The sequence below is a fragment of the Camelus ferus genome, chromosome X (assembly GCF_009834535.1).
Source record: "Camelus ferus isolate YT-003-E chromosome X, BCGSAC_Cfer_1.0, whole genome shotgun sequence".
Lineage (NCBI taxonomy): Eukaryota > Metazoa > Chordata > Mammalia > Artiodactyla > Camelidae > Camelus > Camelus ferus.
This window is the reverse complement of record NC_045732.1, coordinates 83,200,250-83,211,762: the sequence shown is the minus strand read 5'-3', so window position 1 is coordinate 83,211,762 and position 11,513 is coordinate 83,200,250. Positions and strand designations below refer to the sequence as shown.

General features: G+C 35.7%; 1 non-coding gene across 1 annotated transcript; it reads left to right on the top strand.

Moving 5' to 3' along the window:
- Positions 1-624: 624 nt before the first annotated feature.
- TRNAG-ACC lies at positions 625-698 on the top strand. Its single transcript has one exon. It is a non-coding gene; the product is annotated as a tRNA-Gly (tRNA).
- The last annotated feature ends 10,815 nt before the right edge of the window (positions 699-11,513 follow it).

Sequence of the window (11,513 nt, the reverse complement as noted above, 5' to 3'; positions counted from 1 at the left end):
GCATCCTTCTGACTTACCCTTAGGATGTCACTCTCCACCCTCAGGAGGCAGGTGGAAGCATTTTCCTAAACACAGTTCTTTCCCCAATAGTAACCATTATTAAAACAGTACTTTGTCACACATATTACCTGCCTATTCATGTATTCATTTCTTCATTCTTAATCCATTCCTCCATTCTTTAATGATGCACCTATGATATGTTAAAGCACTATGTAACATGCTTGGGAATGTAAAACAATGAAGACACTGGCTATGCCTCTCAAAACATCATAGTCTAGGGAGTGATGAACAAATACATCAGGAAATAAATGCAGAGAGCTTTCATAGCGAGTAAGAGGTAAGATCTACACTGGGTCCTGAAAATCTTTCTTAGAAATTAGCCAGACAAAAACTGAGGAGCTGGAAAGAAGAGAGAGTCCCATACCAGCAGTTCTCACACTTGGTTGAGCATCTCAATCACTTGCTAGGCTTCCAAAGCAAAGATGCTGGGACCCATCCCCATAGTTCTGGATTCAGTAGGTCAAGGATTGCGCCTGATAACTTACATTTCTAACAAGTTCCCAGGTGGTACTGATACTCACGCTGCTTGTCCAGAGATCACACTTCAGGAATCTCTGCTTGGGGGGAAGGGTATAGCTCAGTGGTAGAGCACCTGCTTACCATGCACGAGGTCCTGGGTTCAAACCCCAGTACCTCCAACAAAACAATAATAATAAAATAAAATAATAAATAAAAAACCTAATTACCTCTCCCCAACAAAAATCATTCCTTTAGGCCAAGAGAGATGACCATGGTACACTTGAAATATTACACAGAGTTAAGAAGGACTGGCATGTCCAAGGAGAGTAGTGATGAGAGACGAATCTAGAAAATCAAGACTGTATCAAGACTACCCTGAAAGTCATGTTAGGAGGTTTGAACTTTACCCTGGGGACAGTGGAGACATTGACTGTTACTAAGCAAGCAAGTATACATGATCATGGTTAAGCTTTAGAAAGCAAACAATGGTTTCAATGTCGAGCATTGAAAGTTGAAAGTTGAATCCCTAGCAAGAATACTTAGGAGATTGTTGTATTATATCAGGTGAAAGGTGAATTAAAGTAATGGAGATTGGAATAATGCTAATTATCATTATGAATATAATAATATCAATAACAGTGGGATAGTAAACAATTTTAAACACTCATTATGGGGCATGCAAGAGTCTAAGAGCTTTATATGGATGATTGCATTTCATTCTCACAGCATTTTATGAAATATAACTCTACTTTCAAAACGTAAAATATGTAGTGAGCAGGGCAACATGGCATGAAGACATACTGTGTCTTCCTGTGTGGCTTAAAAAAAGACATCTCGATCTTTATATCTACTTCATCATTCAACCTGGAGGGAAATGTTCTGGTTGAAATATATCAGTAAAATCCAGCCACAGATAGAAAGCAAACAGGAGAAGAGGGGTGTTTTGGATAATTGTGAATATTTCTCTTTGATACTCTATCGAAACTCAACAGATGGTGGTTTTTTAAAGTTTACTCACAATATGGAGTCTGAAACAAAAATCAATGAACTGCTTATACATATTTGCATTAAATTCCAATGGTTTATTTTGACCTGGGGAACCCTTTACTGATACCTGATTTGTGATGTCATGCCTTGGTCATTGGAAAATAGTAGCTCACTGAGCTATGCAGATCTTCCAAATGTTGACACTGCATTAATGCAAAATAAAAGGGTGTGTTTGTTACCATCACTACCAATGTCATCAGAAAGTCTTTAAGTAATGGACAGTTGTTGGGCTGTCAAGGTAGATACAAATTTTCCAAAATTCTAATTTTCACTTGAATTTTCAAATTTTATCATTGGCAATAAATACTGACATTTGTTTTCCTTGAAGTGATGGACTCCATTCATTTCTGAGAAAATGTTGCCAAAAGTCCAAGTCTGAATAACAATAATTTGTCTGTCAGTTGGTCTGTCAGAGAAAATGGCCATCCATGAATGAAAGCAGCTACTCGAGTTTGGATAGAACTCGAGTAATCACAGGAGTCCTTCGAGACGACACTATTATTTTGGTAGGCAGCACTAGTACTTATGTGTACTTCTCATCTTGTCACCAATATTTTAAAAAGACCTATACTCAAGGTTCAAGATTTAATGAAATTACTGTTTTAGTGCTTCATTAAAGATATCATTGGGTACAAATTGCTTGTTCTTTGTCTTTTTTTTCCCCACTGTATATGACCAAGAGGAATACCATGTCTTCTAGTACATTTTGGTACCACTGTCTTGAATTATGCTCATACACCACCATTGACCTTACTCCATTAGTCCAAAAACCAATACTTGAAAAAGGCAAATAATATCTTATAATATTATAAAAATAACTTTGCCCTTGCTGAACCTATAGAAGAATCTCAAAGACCCTCCCATCCCCAAACCCAGGGGTCTCAGGATCACACTTTGAGAACCACTGTTCTAGGTATGTATCTTAGACTACAATTTCTATTCAAAGAATATGCACATATTCAACTTTACTGCAAACTGTGAAATTGCTCCAAACTGGGTTATATCAATTTATGTTCCCACCAGCAGCATGTTAAACTTCCCATTTCTAGCCTTTGTTATTGTCTTTTTAATTTCTGCACAATTCCCATCCTAAGGGGCAAAATTTTTTTCTGTTGCATCTTTACTAGAGTAGCCTGTGAATATACCACATAGCCTACTCTAATAAATATGTTATATATATTCAAACGTATTTGATATGTATAGATATTCAAATACATACATATTATATATATTCAAAGGGTAGCATACTATACATGCTGCTCTGAGTGAGACTTGCTTATTTCCACTATTAACATTTATTAAATTTCCTTATCAGAAAATATGGAGCTGCTGTATTATTTAACGGCTGCAGAGTTTTCCATTTTACAGATGTATCATAATCCAACCATTATTTTTCCTTTTTTGTTGGTCACTTTTTACAAATTCTACATTTTAATCCTTCTTACCAATACATGTTGGAAATAAAACTTCCCAAGCTGTCTCTTGTCTTTGCACTTTGTTTATGGGGCTTTTAGCAAAACTTTTTAATATAACACAAGCCATTATTTAGAATTGTTGTCTTTTTTAACCCATGTCTTTTGTAATGTATGCTTTCCTATCCTGTAGCCATTGAACCAGTCTTCTTTATTGTATTCTAAAAGTGTTGCAGTTTTGATTTTCACATTCAGTTCTTAAATCCACCTGGATGTATTTTGGGGCCTGGTGCGATGCATAATCTAATTTTATTTTTTTTCCATATGGATGACTGATTTTCCAGCATGATCTGTTCTATCCCTGACAACTTTGAATTGCCATCTCTTTCACATTAAGTTTCCATATGTAAGTGGGTCTGTTTCTAGGCTCTCTCTCTTCTGTTCTGCTTGTCTATTTGTAATCTTTCCACCCATACCACACTGTCTTAATTACCATGTTTTAAAACCACTTGTTGATATGTGGTAGCACAAGTCCCCACACCTTACTGTTTTTCCAAATTTTCTTAATACTTTTTGTAGATCAATGACAGATAAATAACATTGTGGATACTGAACTGTCATTTTCCTTTCTTTAAACATACTAATTTTACAGTCTCTTTTACATTGGTTCACAAAATTGATTTCATTTATAATAGATACATATTCTTAATACTGGTTATTTTGTCTACCTATCTTAGTATATTTCTTACTGTGTTTTTAGAATTTGTTACTTCTCATTCTCTTCCCTTTCTCTCTCTCTCACTCCCAGACCCACACACATCCCTCTGATAACCTCTTTTTTTTTATTGAGTTATAGTCAGTTTACAGTGTTGTGTCAACATCCAGTGTAGAGCACAATTTTTCAGTTATACATGAACATACTTAAATTCATTGTCACATTCTTTTTTGCTGTGAGCTACCACAAGATGTTGTATATATTTCCCTGTGCTATACAGTATAATCTTGTTTATGTATTCTACATATGCCAGTCAATATCTATGAATTTCGAACTCCCAGTCTGTCCCTCTCTGATAACATCTTTGTCTCATGTTTGTATAGCTATGTATCAGCCAAAGCCCCCAGGTCCCACCCAGACCCTAGTCTTACTAATGATGTCAATCATTAGCCACAGCTCAGAGAGAGTCACAGAGCCACCAATTGGATAGTCAGTGCTTCTGATCATAAGTTTCTGATCTAGCTTTAGACTTTTGACTCCATAGGTCCTGAGCTCCCTCTAAGTCTCGTAATTCCAAACATTTTCCTAATTAAAGAACATGAAGAGTGCCAATTCAGGGTCTATCTTCCAGGATTGAACTTCCTTCTGGTATCCTATCTTTAAAGAAAGACTTTTAGTTTCTATTTCAACACAGGAGACAGCACAACTCCTGGTTGCCTTTGTATGTTTATAGAGAACCTAGCAGAGCTGCAGCTTTAGCTCATATTAACATCCTGTTTTTCTGTTGTTCTTTTGGTTCATATAGATACTATATTGCTTTTGGATTGGCTTTTTTTTGCTGTAATTAGTTTTCCTTTCTTATACTTTATCTATCATCGCCACATGCTTAAAAACAGAAGGTGGGCTAAAGTGGGCATTTGTTGTGCCAGCATGACGAGATCCAGTATGTCTTTATAAGAGTTTCAGATAGTACATTTTATATTGAATTTTGATAGTATTACTTGCTTAGTGTTGGTTTTTTCCTTTGAATGTAAAAGTGGCCATGATTTTAAAAAGCATTGGGAAGAAGTTAGTAAGTGAACTTTTCAATGTCTCTCATTCATTTGGTTTATCTTTTATGGACTTGCTGATATTTACATTTAAATTTTCTGAGCCCTCTATTAAATAACTGACACAAACGGCCCAATCAAACAGTCTATCCTTAGTCCATTTTGTGAAAGTTCATCCCGAGCTGTTTCTCTTTCTCTTTTCTGTATCATAGAAAGCCTGGGCTGTCAACAGCCCCATCGAGAGATAGGCTGTCACATTCAGTCACTGATTTGGTCAACTTCAGGACCACCCACCATGGATGGCCATCTTGGATTTCAGAGAAATGTGTAGGTAAGTCACAATGCAAGGTAATACTTTTAGGTAAAGCACAGCATTTACCTGCACCCTCAAATCAGCAGCAGTTGTAAAGGACTTCTCTGTCTGATCAGGCGGTGCTAGAGACAGCATGTGACCCTGATAGTATTCACACAGAGGCTTTAAGTTAAATTAAAGGCTTGCAGACAATAAGACACTTCAGAGCAGCTCACTACTTTAAATGTTAATACTGGGGATTTTCATCTCAAATTATTTCTAAAAAGAAGAAGCTGAAATACTTTCAGAATACAATGGGAAGGTAATATCTTGGTGTCAAGATTTTCACAGTTTTTGCAATCCACATTGAAAAAAAATCTTTCTTTGCGTAGTGGAGTTATAAATTAAGCTCACTTGCATCATTAATAGCAGCAAATTGGAACCCTTCAAGATTTTTTTTTTTTTAATAAAAAAAGAAGTCCCAATCAGTCACAAAGTCTCCATTTTTACCCACTCACCAGTAATTGACATAACATGAAATAGTTTCCATGGCGTCATTGGAAATGATTCTAAATATACTAGCTCTCTGAATACAGGATTCAAATATTAAACTAGATGTGAAACTGTTTCTGTTAAGAAAGGTCCTGATATATGTTTTCATCATCATCTAAACACATGCATACACATACACATGCAAGAGCATGATTTGAAAGCTTAAGTGTTCATGTATAATTATTAAAGTGGTTAAAGACTTACAGAATGTATTTTGGGTAGGACTGGAGATAACATTTTAAAAAGAGAGATGAAGAGGCGGAGGATATAGTAAATTACTGGGAGAATGTATAAGAGTTAAAATGAAGCACATGATTTTATGTCTCCTAGACAAATATACAGCATGTTTAACCTATCAAGATTACAACAATATTTGTTTCTCACTAAAAATAAAACATGCTTATCATTACAAGTTTAAAGTGGAGGGTTTCATTAAGAAAAAGAAAATTAAAATCACCAATAATCTCACTGTCCAAGATAACTGCTCAACAGTTGCTATCTGATCTTTCTCATCTTTCCAATGTTTGTGTGTTTGAATAACAAAATAGAAATTACAGTTCATGTGCTTTCTATACTGGATTGCACTTTGTTTTTGACTTCAAAGTAATTTTAAACAAGATTTATTTCTATCATTGCTATTCTTAAACATTACTTTAAAATGCTTCATAATAATCCACCCGAATCCTGTGGAAATATTATTCAAGCTTTCCATGATTTATTTTGGGACACTTAGGTTCATTTCTTTTGGAGCTATTTCAAATAAAGACAAGTTTAGCACCTGTATGTATAAATCTAAACTTTTTCAAGGAAAATCTTTGTCACAACATCATTTAATATATATTTTTCCTGGCCACGCTGATATATACCCTATTTTAATTCCCATTCTAATGTACTCAAGTGTCTGCGTCTTCAAAAACTATCCTATGATTTCACTTCTCCTTTCAGCCATTACTCTATTGAACTTCAAAAGCAATATTTAAAATTTTGTTGATCCTCTCCATTTCCTCACCTGCCACATACTACCAAGGCATTTCAGTCTGATTTTGTTCTCACCACTATACTGAAACCCTTCCAGCTAAGGTTACTACTCAACTCTGTTTCAGTAATGTCATGTAAACTTTCAGACACTCTCTTTCTTAACCTCTCAGTTATGGTCAACCTAACTGACATGTACCTCCTTGAGACTTCGCCTTGCATCACATTCTCCCTCTGCCAGTCCTAAGCTACCTTCTCTTCTCAGTCTACGCACAGCATTTCATGTCGTAGGTATCAACTCAACAAATTTCAAATCTTGGTTGACATGATTCTGCCAGACTTTTCTGACTTTACCAGATCTTTCAGAGTCAACTAACATACTGAGTCTTTGCCCACTTAGGTCATAATACTCTGCAACTACTCTTAGTTTAGCATTCATTAATTAAAACTGTATTTTAATTAAATTTGGGGTTTCCCCCCACTATCAATTTTCCAACTGGTTGGAATCTCATCTTGCCCATACTTGTATCTTCCACAGTGTTTCCAACAGTCCAGGCCATTACTAAGTGTTCATTATATGCTTATTGAATGAATGAGAAATCATAGCTATTCTCTTAGAGCCAATGTGGTTGCATGGAAGAGGAATCTAATCAAAACAGCTCAAATATGAGACGTATTAAAAGGATACATGAGAATTTCACAGAATGTAATAGAAATATAACAAGGACTCATGGGGATTTGGAATCCAGACAATCTTTCTCTGTGTGTATCTGTGTGTGTGTTGCTTCATTCTCTGGCTTCTCTCCAACTTGTTTTCTCTGCTCACTTCTCACCAAACACACATGGTTGATCATGAATGGTACCCCAGGACTAAAGCTTCAATCCACAAATCTACCTGACTCTTAAACTTGACTTCCCACTAATGACTCAGTCACTGGGTCTCAATTAGAGTTTCCAATAAGGAGAATATGTGTGATCTGATGAGAATCTGAGGGTCAGGTGTCCATCCCTATTCCATTCATCTGTGACCCAGGGATGAAATCCTTGTGTAATATATGTATAAACCTGCCCTTCTAGGCTGTGGCCTGGGAATACTTTCTAAGGCTGTGGTATGGACTGAATGGTCACAGCCATCAAATGAAAGATTAACAGTGCCATGATTGCCTTTTAAGCTATTGATGCCATAAGAATTTCCACTCCTTCAGAACGATTCTTGGTGATTTCAATATTCCTGTAGAAAATTCTCCCAACACTCAGTTCCTTACCCTCTGTTCCTCCAATGTCCATCATCCTACTTCACCCACTCACTCCCAGGTCATACCCATACCTGGCAACTACCAATAACTGTAACCCCTTCATAACAGAAATTTCAAGCATTCCACTCTCTGATCACCACTTCCTATCTTTCCACCTCATTTCCTCTAGAAGTACAATTCCAGCATCCTTCCAGGACCACAGATACTACCATCTTTTCAAGCCCCTCATTTCTCTGATATATTTTCTTCCTTTTCTACCCATATTAAATTAATTTTGAATTATAACAATCACTTTTCACATACACCCTCAATATCCTTGCCACCTATCATGTCATCATATGTTCTTGATGAAATTAAAACTCGTATTAAATCCAACTTTCTCTATTCAACACATAAACCAGTAATTCTAGACACCTGGTCCCCCCTCCATTCATAATATCTTTCACCAAGTCCTGTCAATTTTATCTCTTCAAAGTTTATTTTCTCTTTTCTTATACATGGGTTACTTCAGTCTACCATCAGTTCTTGCTCTACCTTCTTTGTTACCTGTGTACCTCCTCCAATCTAGTCTCCACAAAAATGCCAGCATCATCTGCAGTTCAAATCTCCACACATCACTGCATTGCTTAAGAATATTTAGTAGATTCCAATTGCCTGTTAAAGAAAACTCCAAAATTGCTGAAATAGACTACAGCTTTTCTGAATCTCCTTTCCTAAAACTATGACTGCAGCACTGAAAAGCTTGGAGCCATAGCTTATGGTTCTGTACAACCACAGCCACGGGCCAAACAATGGTTTGAGATACCAACACATACTACTATCTCATAATTTTACTCATTTTTTTTCCCCCTCTGCATGGAATACTCTGTTTCCCTAGTGACACCAGGAAGGGAGAAGCAGGTATTGTTCAGGAATATCTAGCTCCCGTTCTGAATTTCACAAGTCCTCCAACATCATCCTCACTACCATCTGAGAGAGAATGTGGCTTTTCTAATACTAATTTTTGTTTAAAACCTATGTCTACGTGCCCCCAAATGATATATATAGCAGACTATTTTTGTCAATTCCTTTGCAACAGGATTACAAGCTCTGGATATAACAGGGCAGTGGGAAGGGAAGCCTAGAACTTCAGGAATCAGACAAGATGCAAATTTGTCCAGAAAATAAAATCAGCAAATGCATAGAGCAAAAACAAAAACATATCCCCAAACAAAAAACACGTGTATCAAAATATGTTATGTTATATGTATTCCTACCCTGCATGGCCATTTCACTTCAAATAAAAACTTGTCTTCATGGCAAATGAAATTGAGAACTTCATCTAATTTTATATTTTGGATTTGTGTGCTAACTTCTGGCATTTAGATATATTTTTAAAGAGATATAAGCTGCTAAGCATCAGGTTTGTAATGATTAAGCAGATGTTAAAAGTGAAAATTGCTCAGTATTTACAGTGATTCTTAGAACAAGGCACCAAGGTTTTCAATTGTAATATTCTTTGGTTCAACAATTACAAGTATAGAAATGTATCATAATGAAATAATATGACAATTCAGTGAGGGTACACACACACACGCACACACTCACAAGTGATTTACTTGAACAATTGTTTAAATAATGAGAAATTAGAAACAGATAGTTAATAAACTATTATAGTAAATCCATTGAATGGTACACTGTGAAGTCATTGACAATAATGAGGAATATTTATATCAACTGACACAAAAAAGTTACAGTATATTGTTATTGTGGAGTGAAAACATCAGAATGCAGAGAGTGTATAAAGCCACACACACACAGTCACACACACATATTCAGACATTGGGTATGTATGTTTAAGGATACATCTGAAAAAACATTTTTTAACCATACTGTAAATTTTGAATTGTATTATTCTGGGCTCTTTTTACTTTCTTCATCATACTTTTCTGTATTGTTTGAATTTTTCAAAATAATCATGTATAAATTTCCTAATCTGACGAAAAGCTATTAAATGTTATTTTAAACATTAAACCGCTAAAGTATAAGAACATGTTAGTGAATGATTTTATAAAATGTTTGGATGGATGTGGAAGGCTTTTTGAAGCCTAATATGTAAGCCAAATCGACTACAGAAAGAGATGCATAGTTTTGACTACATAATAGTTAAGAATTTCAGCAAGGCAAATCAAAAAACAAAGGAACATTAACAACTACAAGCAAAAATTACAGCTACATGGGAATTGAGGAAAGTATTCAAAACATGTTTGAAAGACAGTGGGTGACTATTCCTAAACCACAAGGAGCACTTAACAAATAAATAAGTATATATGACTCGAATAGATCACATTAACTGACATTCCTCACTCATTTAAAAATTTAATATACTGTGAACTTAACAATCATGTACTATGGCTAATAGAAAACGTCAGAATATTATTTTCCTTATATCATACATTGGGATAGACAAGCCTTTCCTCAAAGGTCATATGCCAAAATCAGTGAAAATATTCAGGGCCCGGTTATGTGTTTTTATAGGAATGACCTATTTATTTATTTATTTTACGTTTTTTAATTGAAGTATAGCTGATTTATAAGAGTGTGTGTGTTTCAGGTGTCCAGCAAAGCAATCCAGTTATACGTAGTTCAGATTCTTTTTCATTATAGGTTATTACAAGGTATTGAATATAATTCCCTGTGCTATCCAGTAAATCCTTGTTGATGATTAATTTTATTTTAGTGAAGTATTGCTGACATTAGGAATGACCTTTCTATTTTTTTTTGCGGGGGGAGAGTAATTAGGTTTATTTATTTAGTTTTTAGAGGCGGTACTGGGGACTGAACCCAGGACCTCATGCAAGCTAAGCACGCACTCTAGCACATTGAGCTATACCCTCCCCAATATGACCCTTTTAAACTTATAGACAATTCTAAATTTTCTTTCCAGAGACAGAATTGTTTTTTCTTAAAAAAAAAAAAAAGTCACAATATTTTAAACTATAACTCCTGATACTCCAAGTTGTACAAAACAAGCAAAGAATATCAGCGGATTTTTACAAACTATCATTTAATGGGGTTGAACAGAAAACTGTAAGCACACTTCGAAAGTGTTCTGAGCTTCTTTCCTTTAACCTAAGCTGGGCATAGCAGGCACATCTCCTAGCTCTTTCTCTCCATTTCTGCAAAGTCATAGCTACACCCCGGAAACAAGCCCATGGACTTTACAGTCAGGAGAAGGTACTGTGAATATCACTTCCACTATTGACTAGTTGGGTGATTCTTTCTGAATGACAAAAAACATAACCTTCAGCATGTAGAATTACTGAATTAAAAAAAAAAAGAGGCTAATAATATCTCCTCACAAGGCAACTTGGAGAATGTAACAAAACACCTGGCATGATGCCTGCCACACAGTGTGGGTTCAATATAAATAACTCTATAATAATGATAATCAACAATAGTAGGGTGGTGGGGGTGGGAGCTATGCTTTCCTTCCCTGAGAGTGAATTATACATTTCTTATCTCTTTGTCTCTTTTGGTGGGATTCAGGCTAAAGACAATGACATAGGACTTTTATCTCTCAACACTCGCAGCGTAAGGAGTCTGCAAGTTTGCCCTTCTGAGCTGGGCACTGGCATATTTCTCTGTATGTGAACAGGTCATTCAGCTTATGCATGAAGGGCTAATTTTGTGGAATCCTGCTCTGAGCTAATTATA